Source organism: Rhinolophus sinicus, linkage group LG02, assembly GCF_036562045.2.
Source record: "Rhinolophus sinicus isolate RSC01 linkage group LG02, ASM3656204v1, whole genome shotgun sequence".
Lineage (NCBI taxonomy): Eukaryota > Metazoa > Chordata > Mammalia > Chiroptera > Rhinolophidae > Rhinolophus > Rhinolophus sinicus.
Genome location: NC_133752.1, coordinates 54,500,246 through 54,513,181, shown reverse-complemented (window position 1 = coordinate 54,513,181; position 12,936 = coordinate 54,500,246). Strand labels below are relative to the sequence as shown.

At 39.8% G+C, this 12,936-nt stretch overlaps 1 protein-coding gene and 1 long non-coding RNA gene across 11 annotated transcripts in view; one reads left to right on the top strand and one right to left on the bottom strand.

Annotated features, from left to right (window-relative positions):
* The window catches only part of LOC109440252 (uncharacterized), a 34,260-nt gene extending 26,551 nt beyond the window's left edge, over positions 1–7,709 (bottom strand). The window contains exon 1 of the long non-coding RNA XR_012493686.1: positions 7,572–7,709. This is a non-coding gene — a long non-coding RNA (uncharacterized LOC109440252). The remainder of the gene's footprint in view (positions 1–7,571) is intronic.
* Positions 1–12,936, top strand: part of SHROOM3 (shroom family member 3) — a 286,596-nt gene that overhangs the window by 201,317 nt on the left and 72,343 nt on the right. The window contains exon 1 of one of the 10 annotated variants that reach the window (XM_019720381.2): positions 7,759–7,898. The exons of the other annotated variants lie outside the window; for them this stretch is intronic. The gene's annotated coding sequence lies outside the window, so the exon portion shown is untranslated. Of the gene's footprint in view, positions 1–7,758; positions 7,899–12,936 lie in introns of those variants that run through there. 10 annotated transcript variants of the gene reach the window in all.

Here is a 12,936-nt window from a genome sequence, read left to right as displayed (position 1 = left end):
TTTTTGAGCTCCCGTGTGCTTGGCACAGTGCTGAGCATTTTGCATGTTTGGTGGGTCCAAATCTTGAGCCACAAGCACAATTGTTTCTTTTTAAAAAACTGACTATAATTTCTGTTTTGAGACCTTATTCAGCCAGGAGTCAGTTCAGTCTCCTCCAGCTCCTTGAGTTGCAGCTGAATGGCAATGGGCTTAGGCAGAGTCCATGCGCACACTAGGGAGGCCACATAAAGTTGTGCTTTTTGTCTCCATGTCACCATATCCCCACACTGGTATCGGTTATGGTGACCGATGGTGGTGTCTGCAGCCTTCCCAGACCCTTGAGGCATCTATGCCCCCTTGGCTTTCCCAGATATATTCTGCCTTTCCTGGACCACTCTGGGTAGGGAGGATTGGTTGCAAGCATGAGGCTCTGCCTAGGTGTCCCACACAGACATTTATTTGACTCCTACTCTGTGCTGGGTTCCCAGCAATTCTAGACTGAACCAGCTCTCTGGACTCTTGTGTGAGGTCAGGGCCCACACACTTTCTGTTCTCAAATCCCTAAGCCTACCTGGAGCTTCCATCTTGCCCTCATAGGACTCAGAGTTGCTCCAGCTTCTAACTGCCCTTCACTTCCCTTCAGAGTCTCTTTGCCCTTCTTTGTTATTCCTAGAAAGCTGACATGTCAGTTGGAGAGAAAAACTGACTCTGACTAAATGAGTTTTCTTCCAATCTTAAGTCTTAGGCCTGGATTCCTTTGTTATGTGAATTCTGCTGAGTCATCCCTTCCTTGGTCAATGAATGGCACTGACTAGGAGGAAAAATAGGACTATGAGGAAATTCAATGGAGGGAATAAGAACAGTTAATGTCTCACTATTACTCCTGCCTTCCAGACGACACAATCAATGAGTATCTCATACAATCTTTGCAAAAACCTAGGGGAGGTATAATTATTCTTATTTTACAGAGGAAAAGCCAAGGACTAGTGAGATCAATAAACATTCCACACAGGTAGCAAGCTCTTGAAGCCAGTCCATACTCTTGACCACCACACTCTGTTATCCTTATCACATGGTATTGAAATAATTTATTTAGATATTTGACTTTCTGAATTAAACTGAGCTCCTTGAAGTCAGGGCTAGATCCATCTTGATATCCCCAAGGCCTGGCACTTAGCAAGTGCCCAGTAGGTGGTATTTGAATTGAAACTGCTCAAGGAGAGAGAAAGGAAGAGGAGGGGGGTAGGTCAATGGGAAATTTTTCTTAAGCTATTCTGTAACTTCCCAAATGATATTCTGTCAAGCAAACTATGAGTGGAATTGAAAGTTTGGTGGCATTAGCTAAATCATGTCCAAAACTGAACTCTCCTGATGTTATACTGTCAGATTTTGCTATCCATAGAAATTAATTCCTGTATCCAGAAAAGGATATAATGTCATTGGTGACACAGCAATAACAAGTGGGGATCACATACATACAGGACCAGTGAGCAGAACTGCTGGCAGTTGGGGTCAGCCAATGCTGTCCTCATTGATTTCAAGACATTGTCACCCAAGATGCTTGTGGTATATAAATCTGATAACTTCTGGAATTTCACACCTTTCTGTTAAGTTTTTATCTTAAAGCTTTTGTGGTCCCACATTACATAAGTCTCTCTGATAACACATATCATATTTATTATACTATGCATCTAGGTGAAGGGTAAAGATTTTAGGCTGTGACATGCCCAAGTTTCAATCAAAGGTAGGTCTGCTGAGTAGTTCTTTTTTTTCTTCTTCATAATTATTTATCCACAATGTATTTAATTTTTAAATTTTTCATTATCTGATGTTAAACACAATAAAACAATAAAGTTAACGTTTCCCTATCCCACGTCTCCCATATAACTTGCTAACAACCTTGTATATGTTCTTCCTTGTGGGTCTAACATGGGTTGTATCACATCTTCATGTTTGTAGAAGTTTGATTTTTCTTTTTATATTCTCTCTCTTGCCCTCCCCCTTGTCTTTTACCCTTTAGCTACCATCTTTCATTCTTCCCCTTTTCTCCATTCCTTCTCGGTCTCTTTTTTTCTCTCTTTCTTCCCCTTCTCTATTTTTCATTTTCCACGTGTTCCCCCTTGCTTTCCATATTAACCTTGGAGTACCCAGGAAATTGAATTCATCCTCAGTATATGACAGCTCAGTCTAAGCTTTGGGGATGAACTTTATTTCTTGGATTGCCTTGCTATGTTCCAAAGTCTCAGCATGAGAACGTGAGAGGGAAGGGTATACAGAAAGTGAAATAGTCAGTTAATCAAAATTACCTTATTTGGTTGAAAAATTCAGAACCCAGGGTGCTTTTGTAATTATTAAAGTCTTTACTGTATACATTTAATTTAAAGAGTAAACCATACTTATTGCTTTTTAAAAAATGCTTAAATGCTATACAAATGTTTAAAAGCAAAAGCCCATTTTATATTTGTTCCCCAGAATTCCTCTACCTGCAGTCCTCCTCCCCAGAAATAGTTTAGTATTTCCTTCCAGATGTTTTTCTGGACTTTTATAACCCATTTAATAAATATTGTATATGATGTGTATGTAGCTTTTTCATTTAACAATATGAATATCTCTCCAGGTCACTATGGTCTACCTCTTTCCTTTTAAATGCTGCATGATATGCTTCACAATTAATTTAACCATTTTCTATATGAACATTCAGGTTGCTTCCAATCTCCAAGATATATTTCTAATCTTTCAACTAAGACTCCAAAGAGAATGCTGTCCGACCTGTCTTCTTAATGACTTGAGGCTGCTGACCTGAGTAACTGTTACTTAATCAGTGACCCTCATAACACTGAAAATGTCCATTGTCAGCTATGTTTCCATGAGGACAAAAACTTGCTGACTACCTTCACCCTCAGAAGCTATCCCTTCAAGTCTTATTCTACTAGTTTGCTGTTGTTCTTTTCTTCCTTTTTGCTTTTGTTAGATCTATACAGGTTTGGTGCAGGAACCCAAACCTGACCTACTAAGCCATACACACGGCAGTTGCAGTACTAACGTAGGTCTGTAGTGGCACAAATAGTGAGTGAACTTTCGCCTACCTAGTTCTGCCCTCTCTTTTCTTTGGATTCTGACTTCTCAAAGATTCTAAGTAGCGTTCTGGGTAATAGCCAGGTTGCCTAACTGCCCTTACTTGGGACTGTAGTCTTGGGGCTACAAAGAACAACAGAAAACATGGAGGTGCTCTTGTCAATATGAATCAGCTGCCAGCAGCAGAAAATGCTTTAAATAAGCAGAGAGGGTGAGAAAGGTGTTAGCTCAGAGGACATGTGGACTCTGGGCTATTTATGGAAAAGGACTATGATAGAGGGATAAAAGGTGTTTGAGAAGATTAAATACAGAAGGTCCTCAAATAATGTTTTGTTATAACATTGGTGAGATGCTATAAGAACTTAACTCTTGTTTGTATCACTTAGCCTCTTGTAAAATTGGTTTCTTTATACGTTATTTCACTTAGTCGCTGAATCAATGACGATGTTAAGTGAAAGACTTACTGTGACTCTGAGAAGACGAAAGAAATTACAACGTGTTCCCCCTTCATGTTACAATCACCACTTCATGAAATAAATTATTTCTCAGGTTAGGCATGGTCTTAAAGGCATTTCCTTTCTTTAAATTTCCATTTTAACATTTTATTCACTAGGATTGTTAGTCACTTATTTTTCACATTTTGCTATGAGTGGTTCAAAAAAATTAAAATACTTATTAAAGAGAATAGTTTGTAAAAAATTATATAATTTTCACACTAAACCCAAACACCCATTTAAAAAGGAAGTACAGTGTATGTTCTTCCTAATATTTTCTCCCTGAAGCAACAATCCATGTTCAAGTGTATTCTTTCTTGGTTGTGAGTTGTTTATATTGATCATTAAACAGTCCCTAGAACTAATTTTCAATATTTAACAGATATTGACATTGTTTATCTAAGGTATCAACATCCAAAAGAAAAGTACAGATAAACCAGGGAATTTATTGTGTAGCTGTGGCAAGAGTGAGTTGCTATTATTATTGTTTTATTATTATTTATTATTATTTAGCAAAGACTCTTATGTTTCAAATAGTTATAATTTTCATAATAAAACTTTATTTAACATAATAGAAAGAATGCCAAACTGAATTGGTAAGAAGTAAGGGTAGACTATTTCTAACTGAAATTTAGTTTAGTAGTTTAAACTACAACATATATTACAAAACTATACTACCGTAATATAGACAAGAACTTAAATTTGTGAAAAAATAAATTCAGAATCCAAATCACGTATGTGATTTCTATATGTAGTTTCTTTAAAGATACAATTAATTAAATGTATTAGACTAATTGAAATGAAATAATTCAAAGAATAATTGCTGAATCTGGAATTTAGAGATATATGAAAGTAATTGTAAATTTCTTAAACTTTTTGTTTGAAAAAGATACTTATTCGCACAGATTTCTCCTTACTAATAAGACATGACAATTGTAGTGGAAAAATAAACTTCTAAATATATATACATTATAAATTAGACCATTCTGAATTATACTAGATCCCAATTAGCATAGACTAAATTGATGTGATTTTAAATATTTGTAGGTTATTATATTTTACTCAAACCGAAACTTGGTTTTGTAGGTTGAAATATTTAAGAGAGATGGGAGGAAAATGATTTAGCCTGTGAATGCACAAAGTTCCTGCAAGACCACCCGCCCTGTCACCACTCCTGTTTTTGACTGGTGACCTTTCTCCCATCACCACCTTGGTGGACCTTCCACACCTCTCTCGTGTGTCTCCGTGTAGGTGGGTACTGTGATCAACCCACTCTGTTAGGGGCTTATTCCAGTCTTTCTGCTCCCACCACCCACTCCAGTATCAAAGAAGGCTTGAGGAAACAGCCGGTTAGCTCAGTTGGTTAGAGCGTGGTGCTCTTAACAACAAGGTTGCTGGTTCGATCCCTGCATGGGTCACTGTGAACTGCACCCTCCACAACTAGACTGAAACAACTACTTGACTTAGAGCTGATGGGTCCTGGAAAAACACACTTAAAATAAATAAAAGTTAAAAAAAAAAAAAAAAGGTTTGAGGTGGGTGGGGTGTGGTAAGGAGGGGGCAAATATGTGCCTATTTCAAAGTATAAATTTTATGGTAGGTGAATAGTATCTCAATAAAAAACGTTTTTTTAAAAAGAATCATGACTATCAACAAAAGAAAAAGTATGCAAATAGCAGGTTCCAGACTGGCCATGCATGCCTTGTTTCTAAGAGCAGGCTGTGCACTTTTTTCCTATTTGTCACCTCCTCATAAAAGATTTTAGCATTTTTAAAAGCTTTATTTATTGACCAATATATTTGTTTTCATTTTAGAGACATAAATCATTTTGGATTCTGGTGTGATGCACCAGTAATGAGAGCAGTATTAATACAGAAACTAAAGGGCAGTGTTGTTACTTGACAGGCTGTCTTTACTAATTGATTTGAGTTTATCCATATATGTGCTTGACATATGTAAATATTTCATGAACATTTATCACTTATACTTTGTGAGGAAGGGATGGACCCTTTTGCAGAAGAACTGCAGCACCAGGTGAGGGGACTTCCTCGGAGCTTATACAGAGACATTAGCATATTTTTGTATTGCTGTGGAGATTTCTTCGTTTCTGGTCTCACCTTTGATCCCATGAGACAGGTTGTTTTCCTTTCATCTACAAATATTTGAGGATGCCTCTAAATTACACATAAAATAAAAAGTAATTTCTAGAATCTGGGATGCAATGGAAGCCCTGTGATGGATTTCACTGGTATACTACAGGCTGTGTGAGAGGTTAAGATTTGAACCCAAAGTGTGTTTTTTTAATCACCAATGTAAAGTGATGTTCACACAGGAATAGAGGGATCTGTTCCACCCTTATGAGATTTCACCTGACCCTGAGCGCTTAGAAAACAAGATAAAGAAGCAGAACAGGAGGTCTTATCTGTTCTGCCTGCAGAGCTCCTGGCTATGTCCTCCAGCTAATACTTCTTATTTCCTCAACAATGTGAGGGAGTGCAGTGTGCTTTCTAAACTGTAAGGGCTGACCACTTCTTTCAAGCTTAAGCTCTGGACATCACCTGCCTACCTCCCAAAACTAGATTCCCACAGGACAGTAGGACACAGGGCAGGTAACGTTAGCGTCGCTGCTTCCAATGCCCGTCAACAATATGTATGGGGACCCCAAGACTGTGTGACAAGTGTGTATGTGTTTGTATATGCTAGTGATACCATATTGAAAATAAAATACAACTTTAAGGAGGATAATACCTTATGGGGAGCATGTCCATGAAGATGCCATGTTTCCCTGAAAATAAGACCTAGCCGGATATTCATTTCTAATGTGTCTTTTGGAGCAAAAATTAATATAAGACCCGGTCTCATTTTATTATAATATAAGACCGGGTCTTATCTAACATAAGACCCGGTCTTATATTAATTTTTGCTCCAAAAGATGCATTACAGCTGATTGTCCGGCTAGGTCTTATTTTCGGAGAAACACGGTATCAGTAAAGAGGTTTATTTATTGGTTGCCATTGCATTTAGCCAGGTTAGAACAAAAAGCACAGCCAAGTAAAAAGTGGTATCAACTGCAGGGGGGAACCCAAAGCTTCTAGTTCCTACCTAATTAGGCATTATCTTTTCTGTGTCCATATGGATATTTAATGCTGTAAATATAGAACATGAAAATTTGACAACAGGGATTCTGCTTGAGTGAGAAGAAATAACACCAGTTTTTAACCTTCCTGTTATTTTAATCCCCGGAGCTGACATATGAAAACAATTAAGAAACGTACTGTCTAAGGAAAAAGTCTTACCTCTGTTGAAAGAGGCAGGAAGAACCTTTGAAGAAAGATGAAACTGAAAATAGCACCATATCTTCCTTAGGGATAACTGGGCACCTAGATCATACATGCAAAACAAAGGCAAATGTGTCTATTGTGTAAGACACAGAAGTTTGCAAAGCTGAATCCCGTATCTCCGGAAAGGTCACAATGGTAACCACCGAAATAATCACCTGTCCTTCATCTAGAGGTGATGCTCATGGAAACAAAAATGGCTGAGAGGGAGGTTTCCCCAGCATTAGCAGATCAGCAACAACCTGAGTCTTTCCTTTTGACTTCCACTGGAAAGAGGACAGACGGAGAAAACGGATTGTTATTTTCCTTGTAATGTGAGCTTTTTTTTTTTAAGCTGTGAACTTTTTACCTTGCTTCATTCATGCTTCATTTGATCAATTACTAACTGTATAGCCCCTGAACAGTGAGCGCGGGCTTCTTAAAAGTTGACATTTTGCTTTTGGCTTCCTCTTCATTACAAAATGTGGGGCAGAGGAAGAGTTAAGGCACCTTTGTGACTGTGAACGGGTAAAGGAGGGACTGAGAGTGTGTGCATCGGTCCCCTTAATACCACGAGGACCCGAGTGGAGCCCGACTCTTCCAGCCCAGAATCGGTTTTCAAACCTTAGGGAGCTTTCTCTGCCATTGACATGCAAATGCCGTCCCGAGCGCCCGGGCCAATCCCGAAGGCTTCCTGTGGGATTACCTGGTGGCGAGCGGCGAGCCTGCGCGCCCCTCCCGCGCGGCCCCAGCGGCGGGGAGGCGTGGTTGTCGGGCGCCCCCGCACCCTCCGGATCCCCACTGCTGGGATCCAGCCCCCTGGAGCCGCGCGCCGGCGTCCGCCGCGCCGCAACCGCTGCAGCCACGGCGCGGAGGCTCAGGGTGAGGCTGAGCCGCCCATTGTTGAGCGCTGCGCAGCCCCGCCGGCGATGCCCCGCGCCGCCTCCTCCGAGCGGCGGCGAGGTTTGAACTTGGCGTCGGCCCGGAGCCCTGCGCGGCCAGGGGGGCGGTGGGGACCTGACGAGCAGCGATGGTGAGTGCGGGGCTCCGGTCCACTTCCCCTGGCCTGCGGCGGGCGCGACCGGGGCGCACTGCTGTCTTTTAAGGAGGGAGGGAGGCAGGCAGGGCGCCCCGCCGCCTACTTTCTAAAGGGTGTCTATTTCGGCTCCTGCGGCGACACTGTAGAACCCTGTCTGGGAGGATGGGTCCCAGGGCGAGCTTTCACTGCCCGCAGCCGGCCCGATGGAGGGGTCGGTGGCGCGCTCCGAGGGTCTCCTGACACTCCTGGGCCTTGGCTTTTTTTTATTAGAGAGGCAGAAACTGCCATGCCAAGAGGAAAATAATTGCAGATTATTGACAGCATGAAAACTTTTCAGAAGAAATGATCTGTGAAATATTTTAATTTTGATAAATTGCTTCCCACGAGGACTCCTACTGAGTTTAGAACGACTTTGCCTTTCTTAATTTTACTGGATTTATTTCTGTAGGAAAGGTCCCCAAAGTGCTTTGAAGGGCGTGCCTGCCCCTCCCCCCCACCACTTGATCCAGATCTTAGGGCAACTTTTTAAAAGGTGTGTTCCATGTTTATGTAACGAAAGTTTAAATCATGGAAATGAAATTATACCTGACACATGCTCTACTCTGACTTGCCAGAAGGATCAAAGTGCTTTGCTGAGGAGTGGGGGAGAGCTTATAAAATTTCAGTACATCGAGCATCCTGTGGAGGTGGGGGTGGGGTGTGCCTGTTCTTTCTCTCATGTATTTTAGCATTATTTTGGGGGGTTGGGGGGGTCGTTTGTTTTTAAACCGTAGTGTTGAGGTGGTGAACTTATGGGAAGGGAGGCTTTTCCACTACTAGTGAATGAGCTCCATGAAGAGATTGCTGTGAGATATCAGGGTGCAACAGGAAATCTTAGCACAGAGGCTTTTAAAGATACTTCTGTGCCGTTTTTTGTTTCTAATTAATATTTAAAGGCTGGTTAAATGATCATCTCTAATTAAAAGCACGATGGTCAAACCTATGGCTGTCTTCCCCCAAATAATTTCACCAGAAGTTGGTTTGCATTTTAATTAATTTTGATAGTTATCTTTGTCTTTTTAAAATATCTTTTTTTCTGATTACAAAATTATTGATCACCTGATTTTTTCTGATTACATGATCATTGCAGAAAAGGTGGAACGAAGTAAACTTATTCATAACAATAACAATTGTGTTCTGTTTGCTAAGGCCTAGTTTTTCATAGAAGCCTAGTCATATGAAAACTTTGCAGCTATGGACATTTTTTTTTAACTGCTAACAAATCTGGTTTAGGAACCAAAACTAGTAATTGACAAGGAAATAAATTTGTACTTTAAAAAAATGTTATAAACAATAACTTATTCACATGGTTCATGGTTTATGGAACAGAATTTATTGTGGCAATTTCTCTTGAATCAACTTTCCACATCTGTTCCTGACAAATGGTTTCTGTTTGCATAGCCTGTTTTGTAAATACATCTCTCTAACATTGAAGGCAGAGTGCCTAAGCACATACTCCTTTCCAATGCTCGTAGCTAGGCTCATAGAGTTAATATTTTTATTGGTTTCTACATCAGAACTTCCTCACCGTATGCTTGATAAAACCCTGGAGAAGGTTACCAAGGGATGTGGAAGAGAATTTACTTCCCTGGAGATTTTAAGAATAGGATAAACATCCATCTGCCTAGGATGGCTTCAGTGCAGTACTGTCTGGGTAAAGGAAGACTAGGTCACAGCTCAGAACCCAATTTGGGGAGTTCTAAACATATTCAGTTCTCAATAACCTGCAGCCAAATAAAGATTGCCCGAAAGTACCTGAGTCCAGTAGGAAGTGAAGCCCTGTTTTGATTTATGTAAAGCAAAGATTCTCCTTTGGTAAGAAAGAAGTAAAATTATCCGTAGTACTTGCCAATCCTTTACTATTTATAGATAGAAAAATCAATAATGATTTAATTATCTTCTAAGAAGTTATAGGTTGAGCCCAGTATAAGTTTTGTGATTAAGGTAAATGAATGAATTGATTCATGGGTATCAAAAGTTCTGCCTCAAAGGCAGGAAGGGGTTTATGCGGGATAAACCTCTGAGCTAAAGATGACACGTCTAAGAGTTTTCTCCACTTTGGACCAATGTTCTTTTGAGTGTTGCATCTTGTGTGTTAAACCTAGTTGTATTTTTTACGTTAACATTTTACTTTCCCCTCAACATGTATTCTTGACTTTCTACTTTCAATGTAGAAACCACGTAGCACTTTTACCAAAATGAAGTGTCCCTGTAAATTCTGTTGGAGGCTGTTCCCCTGGGCTCCAGCCTTGCAGCTATTTTGCGGGCTTCTTTCAGAAGGTCAGGATTTCATGGGTTGCTGCTTCCTCTGCCCTCCTGTTTGACAGAAGTATCCTGTAATTCTAACCACTGTGTGACCTCAATTGCAGAGACACCTTCCTCCCTTTCCGTAGTGTCACTTGATCAGGAGCAGCCACCCCTCTTTCTCCCAGCAGGAACAGTGGGAGGGGTTCACTTTCTAGGAAACGTCAAGTCAAAAAGAAAATGGGGAGTCTCCTGGCTGGGCAGCTTTTCACCTTGCTGGAATGAATCAGCAGTACCTCCACTTCACACCCTTCAGCCTGTCGTATTTTTTTATGCATGCCAAGTATGTTTTCTTATGTACGCTATAGTAACGCCCAAAGAAGGAATAGAAATATGGTATGAACGATCATTCAGCAAACATTTACTGTGTGGGAGGCAGGCAGCCCAGGAACAGGAAGTGGGTTCTCTGCCCTCAGGGAACTTGTCATATAAGAGGAGAAATCAAACGTGTTAATAAGCTAGGGTGTTAATAAGCTAGGGTCGTTCTGAGCAAGTAAAGCACAAGGATAAGAACTTAGGTTTGTTGTAAGTTAAACATACACCAACCCTTTGACCCAACATTTCCACGCCTAGCTGTTTACCCAAGATAGATGAAAACAAAGGTCCACAAAATGACTTGTAAAGATGTTCATAACAACCTCATTCATAATATTCAACAACTGGAAACAACCCTATGTCCATCAACAGGAAAATGAGTACTGTAGTACATTCATACCATGGAATATAACTCAGCAATCAAAAGGAATGAACTCAGGATATACACAACCACCTGAATGAATCTTAGAACCATTATGTTAAATGGAAAGAAGCCAGACACAAAAGAGTACATAATTCTATTTATGAAGTAGTAGAACAGGCAAAACGAATCTATGACAGAAGTTAGTGTTTGCGGTGGGCGGGGGTGGGAGGGTGGGAGGATTGACAAAAGGGGTAAGGGATTTTCCTGAGGATGGAAATGTTCTGTCTCGTTTTGAGTGATGGTTACGTGGGTATAAACAATGATCAAAATCCATCAAACGGATCGCTTAGGACCTAGGCGTTTTATTGTATGCAAAGCATTAGCTCAGAAGAAGAACAATTTAGGTTCTAGAGATAAACAGGGGTACACATCCTGTCTGTCTGTAGGTGTGCATCACTTTGGGCAAGTTATTAAATACCTCTGAGCCTGAAAGCACTGGACAATAATAAAACATCGCTTTCATAGGGTTATTGTGAGGATTCAGGTAGACAATGAAAGTATTCATCTTAGGAAGAATTCAATAAATGTCAGCAAATAATTCCATGCACTATGATAAATGTAATGTGGGGTTTTGGCATTCATGATGAAATTATTGCACTTTTTGTGAAAGCCATCTCATTTAATATTATCAAAGATCTTGTAGCATGTTAACCAATATCCTTAGCATTATATGTGTCTTCTTTTTAATGGGTCCTTTTTTGAGGCTGGAGGGAATTTGAAGTTCTTGCCTACCTTTTCAAAATACCACTGGGGCTTTGCTTTGCCAACACAGGTAAACCCCAAAGAGAGGACATACCCACTAGGCAAGCTCCTCTGTTTTTGAGGCCTGGTATAATGATACTAGTTAAAGTTGAGCCTCCACTGAGAATCCAGGTGAAAGGGTTACATGTTACATCCTCTTCCTAAAACTGTAGGTGGAAAACAACTCTTGATCTCTGTATCAAATTAATATTGTGCTTTTTTAAAGGGACAAATTATATAACTTGAGTTTTCAGTAAAGTACCTTGGACAGAGTGATAAATATAATGTAGGAGTTTACTTAATACATTAAGCTTTGGTTATTTTTAAGTTCAACAAAGTGTTTGAGAAAGACGATTTATATACTTTGCCAGCTCCAACAGAGCTATTTTATTGTTGGGTTGATTTAATTCATTCAGTGAACATCAAACATTTACTGAGAATGTATTATTAGCCTCTGGGAATTCAATGATGAATAATAAGACATTTTACATTCAAAGGTTCTACACGTGGGGTTTTTTGGTATTCGTGATGAAATTATTGCACTTTTTGTGAAAGTCATCTCATTTAATATTATCAAGGATCTTGTAACATATTCCATTTCTCTTGAAACTTTTTTCAGAGCAGAGGGCTCTGTCTTAGGTTAGTCTTGTTGGGTTTTTTTGTTTCTTTGTTTTTAAAGCCTCCTGCTAATGGAGGTTTAAAATCCTGGTTCTTTTTTCATTGGTGCTATTGTCTTAAACAACAGAGTTTCTTGCTAAGGTTTTCTCTTGTTATTATTCCTTACTAAAAACAACAGCAACATGGTCTTGTATAAAGGCCATGTAATGGCCTTTAATGTAGTGGAAAGGTCTAGACTGTGGAGACAGGATGACCGAGGTTTGAATCTGTGCTCTGCTACCAACTAAGTAATTTAGGTCACGTTCTTAAATTCTGTAAGCCTGAGTTTCCTCATCTGCAAAATGGTAGTAATGATACCTTGAAAGAGGTATTACTACTTATCAAATTAAAGCTGTTATAAGGATTAAATGACAAAAAATACATGTGAAAAATAACTAGCCTGGTATCTGACGGTGTTAATTTCCAATATTTATCGAGTAGTTGTTAAGAATCAAGCACGGTCTGAAACTCTCCTTGTACCTTCCTCACAATCCTACGAGCTACGCACTGTTATTGTCCCCTTTTAAAGGTGAGGAAACTCACAACATAGAA